The sequence below is a fragment of the Felis catus genome, chromosome A2 (genome assembly GCF_018350175.1).
Source record: "Felis catus isolate Fca126 chromosome A2, F.catus_Fca126_mat1.0, whole genome shotgun sequence".
Lineage (NCBI taxonomy): Eukaryota > Metazoa > Chordata > Mammalia > Carnivora > Felidae > Felis > Felis catus.
Window position 1 is genome coordinate 120659643 of NC_058369.1, and position 19278 is coordinate 120678920.

The following is a 19278-nucleotide window of genomic DNA, read 5'->3' on the forward strand; positions in this document are numbered from 1 at the left end:
TGTACATACACATATGTTTTATGTATAACTCTATCTTTCTGTTAATAATCACCTTATTCCCTGCTTTTTTTCACAGGTGGAAGCAAATCAAGTACTTTCTTGTACCTTGATATTTTTCACTTAGGTAACTCCAGAACGGAACATAGAGGTCCACTTTAGTTTTAGTGCTGCATAGTATTTCAGGTATGGATTTACCATGCGCTATCAATATAAATGTAAGGTTTTCCAGGCTTTGGTATTATATACAGTGTTCTAATAAATAAGGTTGATCTGTCTTTGCACACAGATACTAGCTTGTCTGCAGAATCGAATCTTGGAAATAAAGTTGTTGGGTCCAAGGATACCTGCATCCATAATTTTGATATATAATGCCAAATTTCCCTTTGAAAACCTTGAACCAGTATACAGCTTCCCTGCAGTGTTTGAGAGTGCCCGTTTGCCTGCCCATACATTATTTTGACACTTCTTCCTTTCCCTATTACATCGCCAGTGTCTCCTCTCTACCGGACCACTCCAGCCTGAATCCGACGTAAAGTCGTTTCTTGCATCTTAAAAGAAAGAAAAAAAAGCTACTCATTGATTCCGCTGGTCCTCTCCCTCACTACCCCATTTGTCTGTTCCCTTTTGTAGCCAAACTCCCGGAAAAATGATGTCTACGGTCTCTAACACTTCTGCTCATCTTCTAGAAAGTTCTCCAGTGAGGACTTTCGGCCCCGCCGCTCTGCCAGAACTGCTCTTGGCAAGTCACCAGGTATCCAGTGGTGAGTTCTTGGTCGTCTTCTTGCTTTGCAGCCGCTCTGGTCAGCAACTGAGCTGATCAATCTGTTCTTCTTGGACCACTGTCTTCTCTTGGCTTCGGTGATCCCATACTCTCTCTTCCGACCATATACGCTGTTCCTTCTTGCTCTCTTTTGCTGGTTCCATCTCCATGATGCCTTGATGTTGGGATGCCCCAGGTCCCAGTCTTTAGATCTCACCACTGTCTCTGCCCCCTCCTTTGGTGATCTAATCGAATCATAAGATATTAGATACTGTGTCTGTCTTAAAGGCCCCAAGTTGTCCCTGGCCTGGATCTCTCTGGAAAACGTAAGACTCATGTATCGGACATCTCTCCTTAAATATCAGAGATCTTTCACGTTAAACATGTCTAGAATTTGGTCTTTTCCTAAAACCTGTGCCCCCCACACTCTGTCTCACTTTAGGCCGTAGTCATTCCATCCTTCCCGTTACTCAGACAAGAACCTTGACCTCACTCTTGTTCACACTTCACATCCAATCCATTAGGGAACTTGCTGGCCCGACCCTCAGAATATACCCAGATTCTCACCGTCTCATCACTTCCACCACCAGTACCCTGGTCCAGGAAGCTGTCATCTCTCACCTGGATTATCTCAATAACTTCCTGCTTCCACTCATGCGCCCCACAGACTGTTCTCCACAGAACACAGCAGCCAGATTCATCCTGTTAACACCTACCCGATCACTTCGCCCTCTGCTCACAAGCCTGCAGTGGCTCACTCGGAGTTTAAAGGCCAAACGGGAGTCTCCTCCCACCCCTGAGAATATTCCTCTCTGACCTCTCCTACTTTTCTTCTCCCCTCTGATATTTCACTCCAGCCCCACCGGCCTTTTCGCTCTTCTGGTGCCAGCGCGAGCCTAGGCTAATGCGTCTAAGGAGGCGAACAGAATACAGAAACAGACTTCTCCATATATGTGAATGCCTTACTTAAAACGCTCATTTTTATCATCTTCCAAAATGAGAGGAAGTGATACACTTTCCAAAGAATGGTTCGGGGACATTCAGGAATGAAACTCAGGCGTACCTAAAGTCTGAGCCTCCTGCAGGATACTCCTGTGAGACTGTCTTTCATTTCACTCAGTCTCCTGTGTGGGCACGAGTGTGTGGGCACATTAGCAGAGTCCCTCGAGCAGTCAGGTGAGGGGGAGAGCCAGGAGGGTATAGAAGCCCATGAGTGTGCTTCTAGGCCATGGCAGAATCCTCATTGCTCGTGATGGTGCCATTCGCAGCCGCCTGTCTCTGAGGTCCCTTGGGAATCTGGGAAGCCTTGGCTGTGTTTGGGAGCATTGCTCTTTTATCTTCTGCCTTCTCTATGGAGATGCAGCCACCTCTGTGTGTTTCCACATCAGTTGCCATTGTAGCAGGTACATTGAACACACGGGTCGTAGAGGGTCCAATTACGAAGCAACCTTACTTGTCTTTCCCAGGGTCTTTTATAAGCCACCCCGTGGAGGTTTCTTTACTACCACCTGGATGGAAACTTAGGGAGACACCTGAGTTCTCTGGTCACTATCAAAGTAGTAGACGCATGGATCTCCAGTCACTTCAAGTCACAAAATATACTCTTATTTTAGGAATTAAATTTCATGTAACCATCAAAATCTTGCTTTGCAGATAAGCCCCTTCTTGTCCCTTAAGCAAGTGAGAAGCCTTCAGTAGGGATGGGGTTGTGATCAGTTTCTTCTCTCTTAGCCCATTCACTGCTTCTACCCTATGACCCCCCCCCCCACCATGTTAGTCACGGTTTCTGGTCCTTCCAGGATGGGACTTGGGGAGACAGAGTGGTAACCACGGGGAAAGATCTTTCTCAATTGATATTATTGTTGTCAAGCTTCTCCAGACCTGGCAGAGGCGTTGAGCTCTCTTTCTTGTCCAGGGGTTCTTAAGAGACCCACTAATGGGAGAAGACGTCTTCATTACAGTAAACTTCTTGATTTCAGTGGATGACAGGCTTCTGCAGGGCCAGAGCCAAGTGGCAGCCCATAACAGCTAGAAGCAAGGTGGGTGCTGTTATTGTGATGGGCATAGTGCCTGAGGCAGCAAGCAGAGTATTTGAACACCCAGGGATCTTTAGCGTTGGCTCATTGTTCTCAGTGGCCCTGGGACCGAAATAGATGGGCAGTCGGCTAAGAATGGCTTGATGTATGTAATTAGGAAATCTCCAGGTCTAATGAACAGAAATGTAAGTTGTTCGATGGAGAGTCATTGTTTATCACCCAAGTCCCAGACCTGAGTCAGTTCAGAGATACAGAAATCCGGAGATCACTGATTCTCAAACTGTGGCCAAGGAGCAGCAGCAGCATCACTTGGGAATTTGTGATACGTGCAAGGTTTTCAGGCCCTACCCAGTCCTACTGACACACACACTCTGACGGTGGGTCCCACAGTCTGCATTCCGGCAAGCCCTTCCACTCATTCTGATGCATGATCAGGTTTGAGAACTCTAACCGTAGACAAAGAAAGGGCTGGATAGCATTTTGTAAGCTTCTAGCATAAATCTTCCTTTAAAGTCTTTCCAAAAGACCTGCAGTCATTCACTGGGTGACTGTGCACTGACGAGGGGAGAATAGCCAGCCAGACCTTGAGGGGATTTCTGGACATTGGTTCTGAGTCAGCGCTAACCTCCAGAGGCCCAAAATGCCTCTGGAGCACCGGGGGTGGGTGTCACTTATGGTTATCTGGGGATAAATGAAATTTTGGCCTGTGGCTGCCTCACAGGATTCCAGTGGGTCCATTGATCCGCATATGGTTATTTTCCCACTCCTGAAAACAGTTGTAATAGGTATCCAGCAACTCGAAGGACCCCATTTTGATTCCCTAACCTGAGCAGTGAGTCTTAGGATAGGAGGCATGGCCTTGCAGAAGCTTCCTGGAATCTGCCGCTCCTGAATTGGAGTAAACCGAAAGCAATACCGTATCCCTGGGGGGGCACTTCAGAGACCACGGTTTCCATCTAACCCTTGAACAAACAGGGTTCGTTCTGTCGTACCCTGATTTAATTCATCTGTGTGGCACGTGCAGCAGTGAGAAGGTTATTGGGGAGGGCTTGTGGGTTCCTGTAAAATTATTCGGGGACTGGACCCAATGTAGTCTCTTTACTGGATGACACAGCCGCGCGCCTGGCACGTTGTATGCAGTCATTGATCTGGCAGATGGTTTTCTTCCTCATTACCAAATTAGCAAAGATTACCAGCAGGAGCTTGCTTTCAAACTAGCAGGATCAGCAAAACACCCTCACTGTCCTACCTCAGGCCTATGTCGACTCATCTGCTCTCTGATAAGAGCTGATCTGCAGGCACCTCGATCACCCTGATGGTCCCCAGAAGAGCATGCTGATATATTATGTTATTGACATGGTGATTAGGACATAGCACATACCTTAGATACCTTAATAAGACACATGTATGCCAGACGGTGGGAAATAACCCCCCAGAAAAATCAGAGGCTTACTTCCTAGTGGCGTTTCCAGTAGTCTGGAAAATTTGGCATTTGCTCTCCAAAGTGAAAGGTGAATTGCTATAGTTTGTACCACCTACCACTGAGAAAGAGCTACAATGTTTTGTACCTCTTTTGATTTTTGCAAAAAAATTTTTAACGTTTATTTTTGAGACAGAGCATGAATGGGGGAGGAGCAGAGAGAGAGGGAGACGCAGAATCCGAAGCAGGCTCCAGGCTCCGAGCTCTCAGCACAGAGTCTGATGGGGGGCTCGAACTCACGAGCCATGAGATCGTGACCTGAGCCGAGGTCGGATGCCCAACCGACTGAGCCACCCAGGCTCCCCTGTACCTCTCTTGATTTTTAAGATAGCATGTACCTTTTGAGTGTATTGTTCATAGCAACATTTTGTGTAACACGCAAGGCGGCCAGTTTTGCGTTGGGGCCAGAGTGAAGGAAGGCTCACTAGTGGAGTTTCTCAGCCCTCTTGACGTTTTGGAGACCGATCATTCTTTCATGTAGGAGGCTATCCTGAGAATTATAGAATGTTCAGCAGCGTCCCTGGTCTCTACCCACGAGATTCCAGGAGAACTACTACCCAGTTATGACAACCGAAAATGTCTACAGATTGCCTAATATGCTTGGGGGAGCAAAATCGCTCCCATTTGAAAACCCCTGGTCTACCGCATGTCTAGTTAAGGTTGAGGTGACTTTAGCACTCGCTGACAGCTTGACTTCAGCCTTGCAAGAGACCCTGAGCGAGATCTTCCCAGCTAAGCTGTTCCCAGGTTCCTGACTCCCAGAAATCATGTGAGATAACAAGTGCATGTCGCTAAGTTTTAGGGTAATTTCTCACGTAGCAATAGATAACTCATACACTGAGCCCGCAGGCGGTAAGATTGGGCATACGCACAGCCACAATCCATCATCCATTGTCAATAGTGTATTACCAGATTGGGGTTGAACTGTGTCCTTCTGGAACTGACTGTTGACACAGGAAGAAAACATTTGGGCCAGGTTCACAGACGGTCCCTTGTAATTTGAAGGCACCAGGTGGATTTGGGCTGTCGAAACATTATAGCTCACGTCAGGAAGGTGGTAAGGGAAGTTCTCTCAAGGCCAACACATCCACTATTTACTTTGTCTGGATGGAGAGCTGGCCAGAGGTAGGGATTTACACAATTCACGGGTGACTAATGGTTTGATTGGCATATTGGTGACAGGGGGGTCTGAGGAAGAGGTTTGCTGATGGGCGCTGTCCTATGTGAATACTTACCATGGGCTATTCGCTGATGAGACTTAGTAATCAATTGGACAAGACGGTCCATTCTGTGGATGTTGTTCAGCCCTTTTCTTAGCCACTTGAGGCTTATTCAGTAGACTCATGTGGACCATAGCTATTGGGGCAGGGATGGAAGCTAGATGTGGGCTCAATAATATGGGCTTACCCTTCCCAAGGTGGATCTGGCTACCATCACTGCTGACTGCCTTATCTGCTGACAGCAGAGACCAGTATTGAACCCTGATGTGGCATTCTTCCCCAGGGGGACCACTGAGCCACCTGGTAGCAAGTTTATTACATTGAACTCATTCCATTATGGAAGGCATGATTTTATTCTTACCGGAATAGGCACTGTTTCTAAATATGCTGTGTATCCCCTGCCTGCAATGCTGTTACCAGTCCCACCGTCTGTTAATTTTCATAACGCTTTATCTAATGACACGATGTCCTACACAACATTGCTTATGACCAAAGAACTGATTTTACAGCAAAGAGAGCATAGAATTGGGCTCATGCCCTTAGGACTCACTGGTTTACAAATGTGCTCCATGACCCAAGGCAGTTACCATTATAAAGTATAGGAGTAGATCATTGAAGTTTCAAAAATGGCACCGTTGGGAGACAACTCTCTGCAGTTTGGGTGGCTTTCTTGCAGAATGTGGATTAGACTTTGGATCAGCAGCAAAAAAAGTAGTGCTGTGTCTCTTATGGTCAGGATACACGGATCTGGGAATCAAGGGGAGAAAATGGGAGCGTTTCCCCTCACTCTCACATGCAGCACATCACTCAGAATATTTGCCTTCCTTCTTTGCAGCATGGATCAGCTGGTTTATAGGTCTTTATTCTAAGAAGAGAATGCTTCCTCTAGGGACATACAGTTGTTCCAGTGAACAGGAAGTAGATAGTGCCATCTGCCCGTTTCAAGTTGCCTACACCACTGAATTGACAGGCAAAGAAGAGGGTTACTGTTCTGGCTGGGGTGATTGGTCAGAATTCCCAAGAGGAATTGGGTTGCTGTGACACAGTGGTGGTAGGAAAGACTATGTCTGGAGCCCAGGAAATTCTCTTGGGTGCTTCTTAGCCCATCGATGTGCTAAGAGTTACTGGAGTAATATTGCAAACTGCCAGACTACTGAAAACTCAGGCCGTTCTGGGGTGCCTGAGTGGCTCAGTTGGTTGAGCGTCCAACTTCAGCTCAGGTCATGACCTCACAGCTTGTGAGTTCGAGTCCCACGTCAAGCTCTGTGCTGAGAGCTCAGAGCCTGGAGCCTGCTTCGGATTCTGTCTCCCTCTTTTTCTATCCCCCTCCCACTCACTCTCTCTCTCTCTCTCTCTCTCTCTCTCTCTCTCAAAAATAAACATTAAAAAAAAATTTTTTTTGAAAGAAACTCAGGCCTTTCAAAAATGAAGGTTGAGGTCATCCTGTGAAGTAAAGAACCCCAAACAACTGAGGTTTGGGTTCGAGGCGAAGGGAACATGGGATGGACATTGGAAGAAGCCCATCATCAATTATTATTCAACTCTTATCACCGTCAACCAACCAGTTTTGTTACCAGTTACCAGAACAAGAACTGAAGCAACTATGCGTCTTTTCTTCTTTGCTTGTGATGTGTAACATTGACTATTGGTGGTGGCTGACTTTACAGTTTGGCCTTCAGGTTGCAGAATATCCAGGGTGCAATGGTGATGAGAAGAGAAACTGCCATCACTGAGAGCTGATTACAGTGGCTGAGGCTGCCCCTTCACATGGTCCCACTCTGTGTTCCCCTCTTTTGGGGGGAGAACGTGAGCCTGCATTCCTCTGCGTGAGGAATAGGGTTGCGTTCTTTTGGGTGGAAGCACAATATAGTCATTGAATGGGTGCAGGGGAATGTGTGGATCTGAGTAGCAAAAGGGTGCATGGGCCAGAGTGTGTCTTTCGACAGTTGGGTCCAAGTTCATCCTTCGAAGTACCCGCCGTCCCCTTTTCCAGACACGCTCATCTGGCCGATTTCACGTTAGGTTCTTACAAGGAGAGGCACTGGTGTTAGATTCCAGTGCGGGAGGAAGAAATGAGCCATTCTCCCTGGTAGGCAGCAGCAGGGACATAACTGGGCTTGACTGCTTGCGCGACAGACCCCAGCAGCCTGGGGGGGTAGTTGCAGCAACATCAGCAGTGAGTGTCCACTCACAAGATCCAGCTAAGGGACAGTGGCAGCTTCTGTCTTTAGGCAAGAGCCCCCTCTTTCTTTGCTCCCTAGCCTTTCCAGCAGTTTTTTTTTTAAACCAGTTTCCTACATTGCATCCTTCTCTGCTTGAAATATAGAATATAGAATATAGAATGGTTCCTACTTTCCTGTTTGCACACTGAGGGACACAGGAATTTTTCCGGATCAGCACAGAGCAAGCTTCCTCATTCTCCAGTTCAAAACAAACAAACAAAAAACCGGAATGCATCATATTTTCATAAGAAGGCTCAGATAATGAATATTTGTGTTGCCCTCCATCTTTTAATCAGTAAGAGCATTAAGGACATTTCCATTTTAGGAAAATATTGTCACGCCATATATTTGGCCATGCTCGTGTCTTTTTCCGTTTGGGATTACACCTGCCGACGCTCTTGTGCAGACTTCTAAATGGCTGAAATGGGATTAAACTAGACTCTGGAATCCAGCAGCTGGCTACTTATTGCTTAATAAGTATTCTAAAATACTGTCCCTGTGTGTCTTAGCCTTATCTTTTCCAAGTGAATGGGAAGCACCTTGAGGCTTGGTATTATGTTGCCTTTTGAATATGCAAACATGGTGTGTGTTGGGGGACAGCTTCGCAGCACCCCTCCCCTTTATGATGAATGCCATCTGAACGCGTCATCTGACTGGCGGCCAGGAAAGAGCCCCACGTTCCTTCCTGTGAACGGGCTCAGGCTTTCTCTTGAGGAAGGAACTGATGACACAGCCAACGCTGCCCCATAGGTTAGTGGTTCAAATCGAGGTCCTGGTCATTTTACTATTGGTCTCATTCCAGATCCTTTCATGGTGGCATCCTTTCTGCTTCAAAGCCATTTTTCCTTCATCATGAAACATTGTAAATGATTTGTGGGCGGTGATCTCCTTCAGCCTGTGCAGCCGGGCCCCTTGGTTCAGCCTGGGGCTGGAGGGCTGCCCAGACCAGCACAATGGCCTCAGCCCCAAGAGGCTGCCTCGGGCCACATCTCAGCCACCTGACTCTCGGTTCCGCTGGCCTAAAGAATGGAGGCCTTTGCTGCTCTGTGCTCACACCGCCCCACAGCTCTGTTTCCCGATTTTATCTTCTTTAGTTAATCAACCAGCACTTTTGCTCCCTTCTCATCTTTTGGGGGAGTTCTGACAATTCTACTTCCAGCTCTAAGACGCGTTCGAATTTTCTAAAACGGGAAAGGTTGGGTCCTGTTTAGACTTGCCGCGCCAACCCCCATTCAGGCTTTTCTAGGAGGATTTTTCTTCAGCTGCTCTACACTTTCGCAGCAACTCAGAGTGTGACCAGAATCCTCAAACCTTCGAGCATCTTGGCCCATAGGGACACAGGACTGCAGTCCTAAAATGAATATCCGGTCCTGTTCCACGAGGCTTCCACTGCTCTAATCTTCAGCATAATCCCCTTAAAGCACGATGCCCTGGTAAATCCAGGCTGCTCCGGGATGAAAATTCTCATTAAGGGCAAAACCCAAAGCTGCTTTTGGTGGTCATGCTGTTCTCCCGTCAACCTCAATTGTCAGCCAGATTAACGAAATACATTTCTAATAAGCCGGCTAATACTGGTAAGGAGTCAATAACCAAATCCATTTGAACTCTCAGAAGCTTAAACGCTGTTCAATCCCATTTCCTGTTTGTGGGGCCGAGTCCTAGAAGATGTGCCTGGGTTACATTTCCGAACAGGTGAAAGAAAACATGAGGCCGCGTGGAAAGGAACGTTTTTTACTTTTTCTATCTCAGCCATAGTCACGACACGCAACGAAATGGCTATTGCGTGTACTGTTCCATTACGAACAGACACGACCGTTGTTTCAGTCACTCCTGATACCGTTGACAAAATCGTTTGTGTTGAACAAAGCAGCAGTTAGCTGAGATGAGTGGGACGGTGATTTGCTCGTTCACCAGACAGCCACATGCACGGGTTACGTGCACAACTGGATCGTACACGGATTGCACGGTCATTGATTGTAAACTATCAAAACAGGAAGAACATGGAAATTCCACCCCCAACTCCTCGACAGCACGTAGGAGATCTCTTAATGCACATGCTTTGTTTTTCCTGGGATTCCACACCCGGGTTGGGAAGTGGAAGCCAAGCTTAGAAGCTGCACATCTGACATCATCACAAATTAGTTTTACCTCTTGTTGGTGCATACTCCCTACGCTCAGATTCAAAGGAAACCCAGGAAACTCGTAAGTCTCCCTCTGAATTTCAGTCAGAGGATTCAGCCCTACCTCTTTCGTCCCAGCCGGTTTCCCTGTTGGGAGTACGGCCGGCTTTCTCTTTAGCTGTCAACACGTTCGGAATAGACTTTTCTCTGTGGGAAAAGATTCGGTATAGCAGCCTGGGTTTTAGGATATAATTTCATTAGAAGTAAGACAGACTTCTAAAAACTCACTTCAGAACCACGCTGTGATTTGGCCATCTGGGATTTGGCCAACAGTTGTGGGAGTTCTATTAAATCAGCTGTGTGTGTGTGTGTGTGTGTGTGTGTGTGTGTGTTTCTAACTGTGAAAAGCAGAGTTTGGAATTTTCTATTTTCTTCAATCCTCGACCACTAGCTCAAATAGCTAGGGATGATTAAGAATAACGCAATAGGGAGTATTTTCAGAATTATACATTCACTTTTGCTGTGTTTACCCAAACGTGAGGAGAACTGACAAAATTTCATCTTGGCGTATCGAATGTAAAGTATAGCCCTTGTACCAGAGTCCAGAATCATCTTCTGCATAAGGTAGGGAAACAATCCGTTACTGCTGGTGGGACTTAACTTGTAACTGACAAAGGAGTAGTGCTTGACCTGAAATCGGATTTTTATTTGGAATGGAAGAAAGGGTTGACTTTCTAAATACCTAGTGGTGGTTTGCGAATTTAAAGTAAGCTAGGTAAACATGTTTTAAGAGTCTCATTGCTTCCTAAGAGTGAAACTAGGTCAGAATTTTCCTTCTTAACTCCAAGATAGATAAACACTTCTGTTTCACACAAAACACCACAAAATTTAAAAGGTGGGCGGACTTCCATTTCCCATTAGAAAATATCTCAGTTATTCAACAATAAATATTAATGAACACTTACCAAGTGCCGGGTACTCTACCAAGAGCTGTAAATACAGGGTTGAACATAATAGAGCAAAATCCCTGTCTTTACAGAGTTCACGTAGCTCCTCGTATGGGCCTCTGGAATGAACTGAAACATTAACGAAGTACTGATGTGAACGAACTAATGTTCTTCACCAAATGGGTGAAGTGGCAAATGTGATAAAAACTATAAAAAAAAAAATACTGCACAAAGGACTTCCGTGACATTATTTTCCTTTAATGGAGCACTAGGATCCTTGAGTTTCTTCAGTATTGTGTCGATTGTAATCAACAGGACTTTTAGATTCATTTGTCCTATGGAAAGGGTTGTTTTCTGGAAACCATCTTGCTAAAGAAACACACACACACACACACACACACACACACACGTCTTTCCTGGGGAGATTCAGAACATGAAGCTGTAGAAGATTCTGGCAGGATGAGTGCTGAAGGCAAAGGATGTCGGCAATTGGAAAATGACTTAGTTGCCAGAGGCTACGTATGATGACATTAGGAGGCACAAGATGGAATTAGACTGAGGACATGTGCAGGTCTGGTTAAACTCAAAGCATCCAACAACCCACCGTGAACTGATTACGGGACAGCCCTAGAGGCAGCCAAATGCAACTTTTCCTATCTCTGGATGAGAGTCTGATTTTGAAATCTAGAGTCTGGGGAAAATGATGAGAAATCATGACTCCCTTCCTTGACGCTTTGCTCTGTTCCGTCCACCCCACTCCTGAGTTTTGGTGTGAGCCCGGTCACAATGTGCCTTTCCGTTTGGAAGAGTGCCAACCTAGAACATCCCCATGGCTACAGGGAAAGAGAAAGGAGGTAGAGATGTAGGAGGGGGAGAAAGAGGAAGAAAGGAAATGCTTCTCTGCTTTGCAAGTGGTATGAACTTTCGGATTGTGCTGGCTAATGTACAGCTGCTTCTGTCCTTAGACACGTCCCCCCCTCCCCCCGTCTGGGCACCTGGGCCCCCCCCCTCCATCTGGCACTAATTATCTCAGCCAAAACAGGGTTGTTTGTTGGTGGTGGTGGGTTGTGTTTCTTCCTAAAATTTCCCGTTAATTTTGTCCTGCCTTAGGTTTGTTTTCCTTTCAGCAATGCAAGACGAATAAATTCATTGGTTGCTCAGGGGCAAAAGCAGCTTTTTTTTTTTAATATATGAAATTTATTGTCAAATTGGTTTCCATACAACACCCAGTGCTCATCCCAAAGGGTGCCCTCCTCAATACCCATCTCCCACCCTCTCCTCCCTCCCACGCCCCATCAACCCTCAGTTTGTTCTCAGTTTTTAACAGTCTCTTATGAAAAGCAGCTTTAATAACCAGCCAAAAACATCATTCGGCTGTAACAACGGTGGTTCACTGGTAAAATCTGCATTACTCAGACAACACCCAGTGGGCCTTCCCCCTTGGCCAAGAACACACCTGTCTCCTTCTCTCGGCTCTAAGAGCACACCTCAGCACGGGCCCCATGGCTCTTCCAGAAAGAGCCCTCCCAAAGCATATGCGAGAATAGGAGGCCACGTCGGAAAGTGCTTAGGCTTGCTGCCTGATTTCTAGTAAGTCCTCTCTGATTTTGTTTGTTTTTACCCAGACACATGTTTACTTTCATGACCGAAGAGCTTATAATCCTGGACATTGAACATAAATAGATGTTATGTTTTCCAATTTATGGTTGTGCTCGTCGGTGGTTTTGCTTCTTTGATTTGGGCTACGTGTCATTGTGCTACAAAATGGTCTGGCTCCTTTAAGAAGCCACACGTTGTAGACACAGAATCAAGCTGAGTCATTCACCAGGGGGAGAGAATTAGGAACAGCTGGGGGCAGCTACTGGAGGTAAAAGCAGGGACAGAAAGGGAACAGACTGCCTCTCTAGGAAATGTTCCAATGCCTCGAGCCCAAATGTGGAGGGGAAAGTTTCGCAGGCATCGTCTTGGTAATGATGACAAATCCTATGCACCGCGAGGCAAGGACGTCCCCTGTGTCAGGGAGGAGACAGGCATCCCTCAGCCGGCGGCCAGCCGGGGCCATGCGGGCCAGCATGCTGTCACTCCATCTCAGTCTACAAGGTTTGTGGTCTGAGCATCCCCTTCCTCGTAAAAGTCAGTGTTCACCGTTGGCCCTTGGAGGAGTGAGTTGCTTTATAACCACGTTGCCCAAGAGACTGGGTCCGGTTAGAGATGCACACTGAATCTTGGTGAATTAAAGGATATTAAAACTTAATAGGACATAGTATTGTCTCAAATGTGAAACAAAGAATAAATAATAAAAGACTAGAAGGACGAGTATTAATGTTTAAAATTTATATTTGGTGATGTCTTGGCCGTGGGCGTATGGGTCATTTTGGGGGGTTCTATGTATTTGTTCATATTTTTATGTTATCTTTTACTTCTCAGTGTGGCACACAGAGCCATACTCGGTCCGTCCTTTAGTCAATAAATACTTCCCATGTTTGGCGCCCTATGGGGGAAGCAAAGCTAGGCGGGTCCCAAGTCTTTAGCTTGATCTGCCATCTCCCATGGGTCTGATGTCACCAGCCCTTCTTCCGGGATCGGATCGCTGAGCTTTGATTCCCCTCTCAGGACCAGAGCCTCTTGCTTTTCCTGCAGCGTCGGTAATGTGTCTTCTCAAATGCAAGCAAGACTCCTGCCTGCCCTTCCTTCAGACCCCGCTCAGATGTCAGCACGTCAGGAAGGCTGTTTCTAACCACCCGATACAATCATGCTCTCATCTGCTTTGATTTTCTTTATGACACTTGTCAGTATATATCTTCAGAGATATGTCTATAGTTGAACACTGATCTCCCACCAAAATGTACTGTCTTTGACGAGGGGTCTTCAGTCTTGTTCTTTGCTAGATCTCTACCATCTAGACCAGTGCCTGGCACATAGTGGGCACTCGATAAATATTGTTCTCTTCCTCAATGGAAAAGTTATGTTAGGTGTTTTCCGTATATCAAGAATGAGTATCAATGCACAAGTTCAGGCATTCAGAAATGTGGTGTCTTTGTTTTTTGCAATATTCTTAAAATTCGGACCCCAACACCATTGCACCAGTAGGAACTTTCATTTCAGTTAATAACTGAATTCTTCCCTCCCTACCCCTTCTCAGGGGGTGGAGGGTGTCAAGATTCTAAGAGTCTAGTGCACTGACAGGGGCTTTGAGGAAGGGACACTGCTAATCAACCTAACCACATTTTGTCCCCATGGTCCCTTCATGCCTGATGGCCATCTGCCGTTTCTGGGCAAGGCTGAAAACGTCAGTGCCTATAGCCTCAGCTCCCCAGATGCTTCCACCCAAAGGCTCTTCCTCTCTGGGGGCTTGCCCCAACATGGCCTCTGCCAGGAACCCACAGAACTTGCTCCTCCCCATAACTGGGGGGATTTCTTTTTCATCTGTTGTTTCCCCACTGTGTTTCTAAACCACTAAGCTTTTCTCAAACTCTGCCCTCCCCTTGGGCCTCTGGCTTTTAGAGAAAGAACAAAAGCCAGAATCCTTCTGCTTCTCATCCTGCCACTTACCTCCCTGAGGCAAAGGATGTGGAGTCTGCTACCTGCTCCAGTGGGGAACCGAAAGGGAGAACTTCAGACAACTCGGACACAAGACAGAAATGCAGGTTGCAGGAGTGGGACAGATAATGCAGAGAAGAACATGATTCCATTGAGACCGGAGTGGAAAGAGTGAAACCCAGGAAAAAGGAAGACTTAAGGCATCTTGCCCTTGTGACTGAGCCTGGAAGGCTGGGCAGTATTTCATTTCATGCAGTGTGGGGGACAGAGAGAAGCATAAGCAAAAGGGAAACAGGTTGTGTATAACCGACGGCAAATGATCTCGTCCGACCAGATGTGTTTGAGCAGTGGGAAAAGAAGTGCCCCAAAAGGTAGGTTGGAGTCATGGCGTGACAGGCCCTCAAAGTCAGGGTGTTTTGACGTTAACTTGAAAGTTACTTGGCAGCCAGTAGGTCATAGAGCGAGAAGATGAGAAGGGTGTGTTAGAAAATGAAACGGCAACACTTCCGAGGACGGACTGATCGTCGGCGCTGGTGATTGGGAAGGCCAAAGCAGGGAGAGCATTCCTGTCATCTAGGAGGCAGAAGGAGAAGAGAGATGCAAAAGATATGGAGGGCATAGCACAGGCAGGGTTGACCACTGGTTCAATGTCAAAGGCACCGAAAGGATGGTGATGGCAGGAAGGGAGGTGTTCTCTGCAGATGAGGAAAAACCAAGAGCAGCTGCTGGCTCGCGAGGGAAAGGTAACGGGCTGCTCATGTGGAATGTGAGTTTCCACCGGGAAAGTTGGCGCTGGGGGCGGGGCGCTCAGAAGAGCGGTCTTTCCCGTGATGGGAAGGGGATGTGGGTAAGGATGCTGCAGGCCTTCGCTGGGGCTGGGGACGAAAACCAAGGGATCCGGTGTCGGCATTGCTTTGATTGTCTCAGTGTAGAAGGAGGCAAGGCTGTTTGCTGAGAGTGAGGGGAGCGGTCCCTGGGTCACACTGGAGCTTGAATGTGGACACCGTTTGAAACAGCTGCACCAGGGAACATAAAATGAGTCCGTTCCCAGGAAACAAAAGGGCAGACCCACGCAGCGTCAAGTTTTCTCTCCATAAATACAGAATCCTGGTGGTTTTATGAAATCTGTCCGATCAGACACGAGAAGAAATGGCCTTTAAATCATATATCTAGCTTGAGGCATATTTTAATTATACCATTCTCCGTGTTTTCTGCTCTCTTCCTTATACGTTGTAGACCATCCATTAGAGATTGCTTTTTTAGGAATCTATCAAGATGCCAGAATCCCCCAGCATAATAAACCTGGAAAAGTAGCACCTACTCACGGCCAGCATTCCCGACTCCCGTGCTCTCTTGCCTGGTGTTGAACTTCTTTTCCCAGAGAAGCTCATCTTCGCCTGCTCTCAGGCAGATGGCAGGGGTGGGATGGGGTGGGGGGAGCTCGTCACAAAGACCCGTGGTACTTCGGGCTTCAAGGTCACTGTTGCATCTGCAACTGGAGCAGGTGAGAAAGGGGAAGCTGAAAATCCACTTCACGCTGGGGTGGGCACTGCGTGCTGCCCTCTGGTGGTTCAGGAAGCCATCTCTCTGTTTACCCCCTTTTGTCTTTTCCACGCCTCCCTTGTCTCTCTAGATCTGATCTTTGTTTTTATGTGGTGGTACCTCTATTGGGGATTTAGGGACTTGTATGAAGTGAGATGTAGGAAAGAACAACGCAGACCTCTCTGCATTCTTAGCCTTACTGATATGGTCTTCACTAAAAGACGATCCCGTGAGAACTATGGGTACTAGTATTAAAACACCCGATTTCAACTTTCATACCTAGGCATATCCTAATAACATAGGATTATTGAATCCTTTTTCTCATCTTTGTAATATTTCCAAGTTGGATATGTGGCTATCAACTCTTTTTACTCTGCTCCAGCCCAAGGGGGATAAAAAAATCCACTGAAGAGCTGGAAATCACAGAACATTTGCAAATACATGCTCCCTGGGCTGGAGCTTTTTTTTTTTCCTTCTCTCTGACCACCTGGGAAGGGAAGAAATGATCTAGAACCAATGCTATGTGGAGCTTGGTTTACTTATGAGGCCAAAAGAGAATTGCATTTCTCATTACGTAAGAAACTAGAACTTAAGGACCCATTCTTAGGTTCTAGCCCAACAAATGTGATGATTTTTTTCAGGGGCAGACAGGACATATTTGAGGGAGCTGTGCCTTAGTAGAGTTCCCTTTTCCTCTGTCCCTCACAGCCCAGGAAAGTACATGCTGGTGAAATTTCACCCTGAACAAACTACCTCATTTGACCAAACGAGATCTTTGTCCACTACTCCCTCCAGCTCGTCCAAGGTCCGCTTCAATTTTCTAGTGCAACATCACTCCAAGCCTTTTTTTTTTTTTAAAATAGCATCGGCATATTTGTTCACTTTTGTTTATTTTTGCTCCAAAGCCTTTGGCATTTCCCTCCAGTGAGTCACACTACGGGACCATTTCAAAATCATCTCCGTACAGGATATGTCTCTTCTCAGGGGAGATGGGAAATGGGTAAATGACAGCCTGTCCCAAGATGTTACTGTATAGTGTGCGGGGATTTTCTTTTCTTTTTATTTATTTTGAAGTTTATTTGAGAGAGAGAGAGCTCAAGGAGTGGAAGGGCAGAGAGAGCGGGAGAGAGAATCCCAAGCAGGCTTCTCACTGTCAGTGTAGGACCCGTAACAGGGCTCGAACTTGCAAATCACGAGATCATGACCTAAGCAAAATCAAGAGTCAGATGCTTAAGTGACTGAGCCACCCAGGTGCCTTATTGATTGATTGATTGATTGATTGATTTTAGCAGGCTCCATAGGGTTGGAGCCTAACATGGGGCCTGAACTCACAACCCTAAGATTAAGGCCTGAGCTGAGATCAAGAGTCAGCCACTTAACTGACTGAGAGACCCAGGCAGCCCTGTGTGTGGGGATTTTAATAAAGTAGCGTCCTCTTGCTTGCCACCAAAGCCACGTGAAAGTGGGCTTGTAAGGAACAGTCTTCTAGGTCTTTCCCTGATCCCATAGAGACAAGATGGGAAAACTACAGCATGGTTGTTAGGGGTTTATTCCTATCAGTTGATTATGGGAATCAGCCCGTTTACTTCCTCCATTACAAGAGTTTAGATAGTTGAGAATTCGGATTTTGCCACAAAATACAGGATACAGGTAGGAGGAGAGAAGGCAGAAGCAGGGAATGCTTGGACTCTCACCATCCCTGGGGCACCTAGACTTCTTCTTCAGGCCTTCGTCGGTGCTACTTACCCTTTGCCTCTGGAAAGCCTCCAGCCTTCCTCCCCACTCCTCAGTTTGGAAAACTCCTTCTTCCCAGAAGTCCTTAGTCACTCTCTATTCTTTGCTCTCAAAGAGCTTTGTACTTTCCTCTAGTAGAGTACTTGGCACTCTGGGATTATGGTCATTTATGCAGTGGCCGCCCATCTTCCCTTCACATGGCCCCCTGTCCCCCAGTTCGAGGGGGCAGAGGAGTGGGCCAAATTTGTCTCCGTATCTCCACCACCCAGAAAAGGTCCTGTTGTATAGAAGGTTTAATATGATACATCCTAATATAAGATGGCAAGCATGTATGGGCCAGGGATTCAGGGGGAATTTCTGTTCGTGATGCTGGCGTGGGTAATCTGGGTTTTCCTAATCTCTTCTCCTGTCCTCATTTCTCTTAGCCTCTTATTTCCCTTTTCTCCTTCAATTCATGTAAGAAAATATAAAGTATCAGCAAAAGTTAATAGATGTACATGTAAATGTTGATTATAAATAGGCATTGGGATAGTGGGAAAATTACCACCCTGTATTCCCACTACACGTCAAAATGTAGAGGCTGGCTTTAATTTTGCTACTGAGCTTTGACTTCTGCATGTGGTGGACATTTTTTGGCTCTTGGTTTCCCAGCCTCCAGGCCCCCTATCTTCCAGTAACAACACCCTGGGTTGTTTTGGGGGGGGGGGCATGTAATTGTCTACCCCCATTGGGTGTGGCCTTGGTGGTACTGAGTTCGAGGTGGCCCGCTCTCCTTTGGCCTGGGAAGAGTTACCAGTAGTCCTCACTGCGTAGCGTGGGGGTGGGGAGAGGATGCTGTTACTTAATTTTTGCAATGAGCAATGTGAAAACGAAAGACTTAAGAAAAGTAATTCTGTTTGCCCCCAAGATCTGGCCAGATGCAATGAATTCTCCTGTTAAATCCATTTGAACAGCAACCACAGCCCTGGTCTCTCCTACTCAAATGCACAGGGCCCAGGGGAATACGCAGAGAGCACAGCATCACACTCCTCAAGTTGCCAAAAATCCCTTTAAAATGATTGAACAGATGTCTTTTCTTGGGGTCGAACGGATATCCATCACAAATGGCCTGCTTTCCATTCCAGGCTGGTCGTCTTAGGGGCAACAAAATCAATCACTCTCAGGTTTGTTTCCTGGATGTTTCTTAAACCTTTGGAATTATACTAGCAATAACCATTACAGGATGCAGGAAAACTAAACGCATCTGTGCAGGTCGCTGTATTTCATCCCAGGGTACAAACTTCCTGTGTGATGGTGATGTGGAGGCAAGCCTCCCTCCACTGGGCATCCTTGCAGCCGGGGCTCAGCATGGAGTAGCTTCTGAGCTTAGAACCAGAAGATTAAATGGCATGAAGACCGACACAGCCGTGGCTCATATATCATCAGCAGTAAGAGGAGGTGGGGGGGGGGTGGTCTTGTCAGAATGCACGAGAAGAAAGGAAGAGGACATTGGACTTTCCAAAATAAATCGGGGCTCAAATCAAGTAGTCTGTCACGGGATCTGTGCTTGGTTTCTGGCCTTATCTGCCACGTTTCTGGTGTCAAGAGGAAAGACGATTTAAGCACTGCACATAAATAAATAATTATTTGTAATTTATTATTTATTAAAGCTCTTAGTACTTTTCAAAGAATTGTAAT

The 19278-nt window shown here is 46.6% G+C and overlaps 1 protein-coding gene across 4 annotated transcripts in view; it reads left to right on the top strand.

The window, feature by feature from the left end:
* LOC123383918 (translation initiation factor IF-2-like) overlaps positions 1-19278 on the top strand; it is a 42231-nt gene that overhangs the window by 16782 nt on the left and 6171 nt on the right. The window contains exons 2-3 of one of the 4 annotated variants that reach the window (XR_006594317.1): positions 77-183; positions 631-6751. The exons of 1 other annotated variant lie outside the window; for it this stretch is intronic. The gene's annotated coding sequence lies outside the window, so the exon portion shown is untranslated. Of the gene's footprint in view, positions 1-76; positions 6752-19278 lie in introns of those variants that run through there. 2 more of the 4 variants (XR_006594315.1, XR_006594316.1) reach the window with 2 other exon arrangements.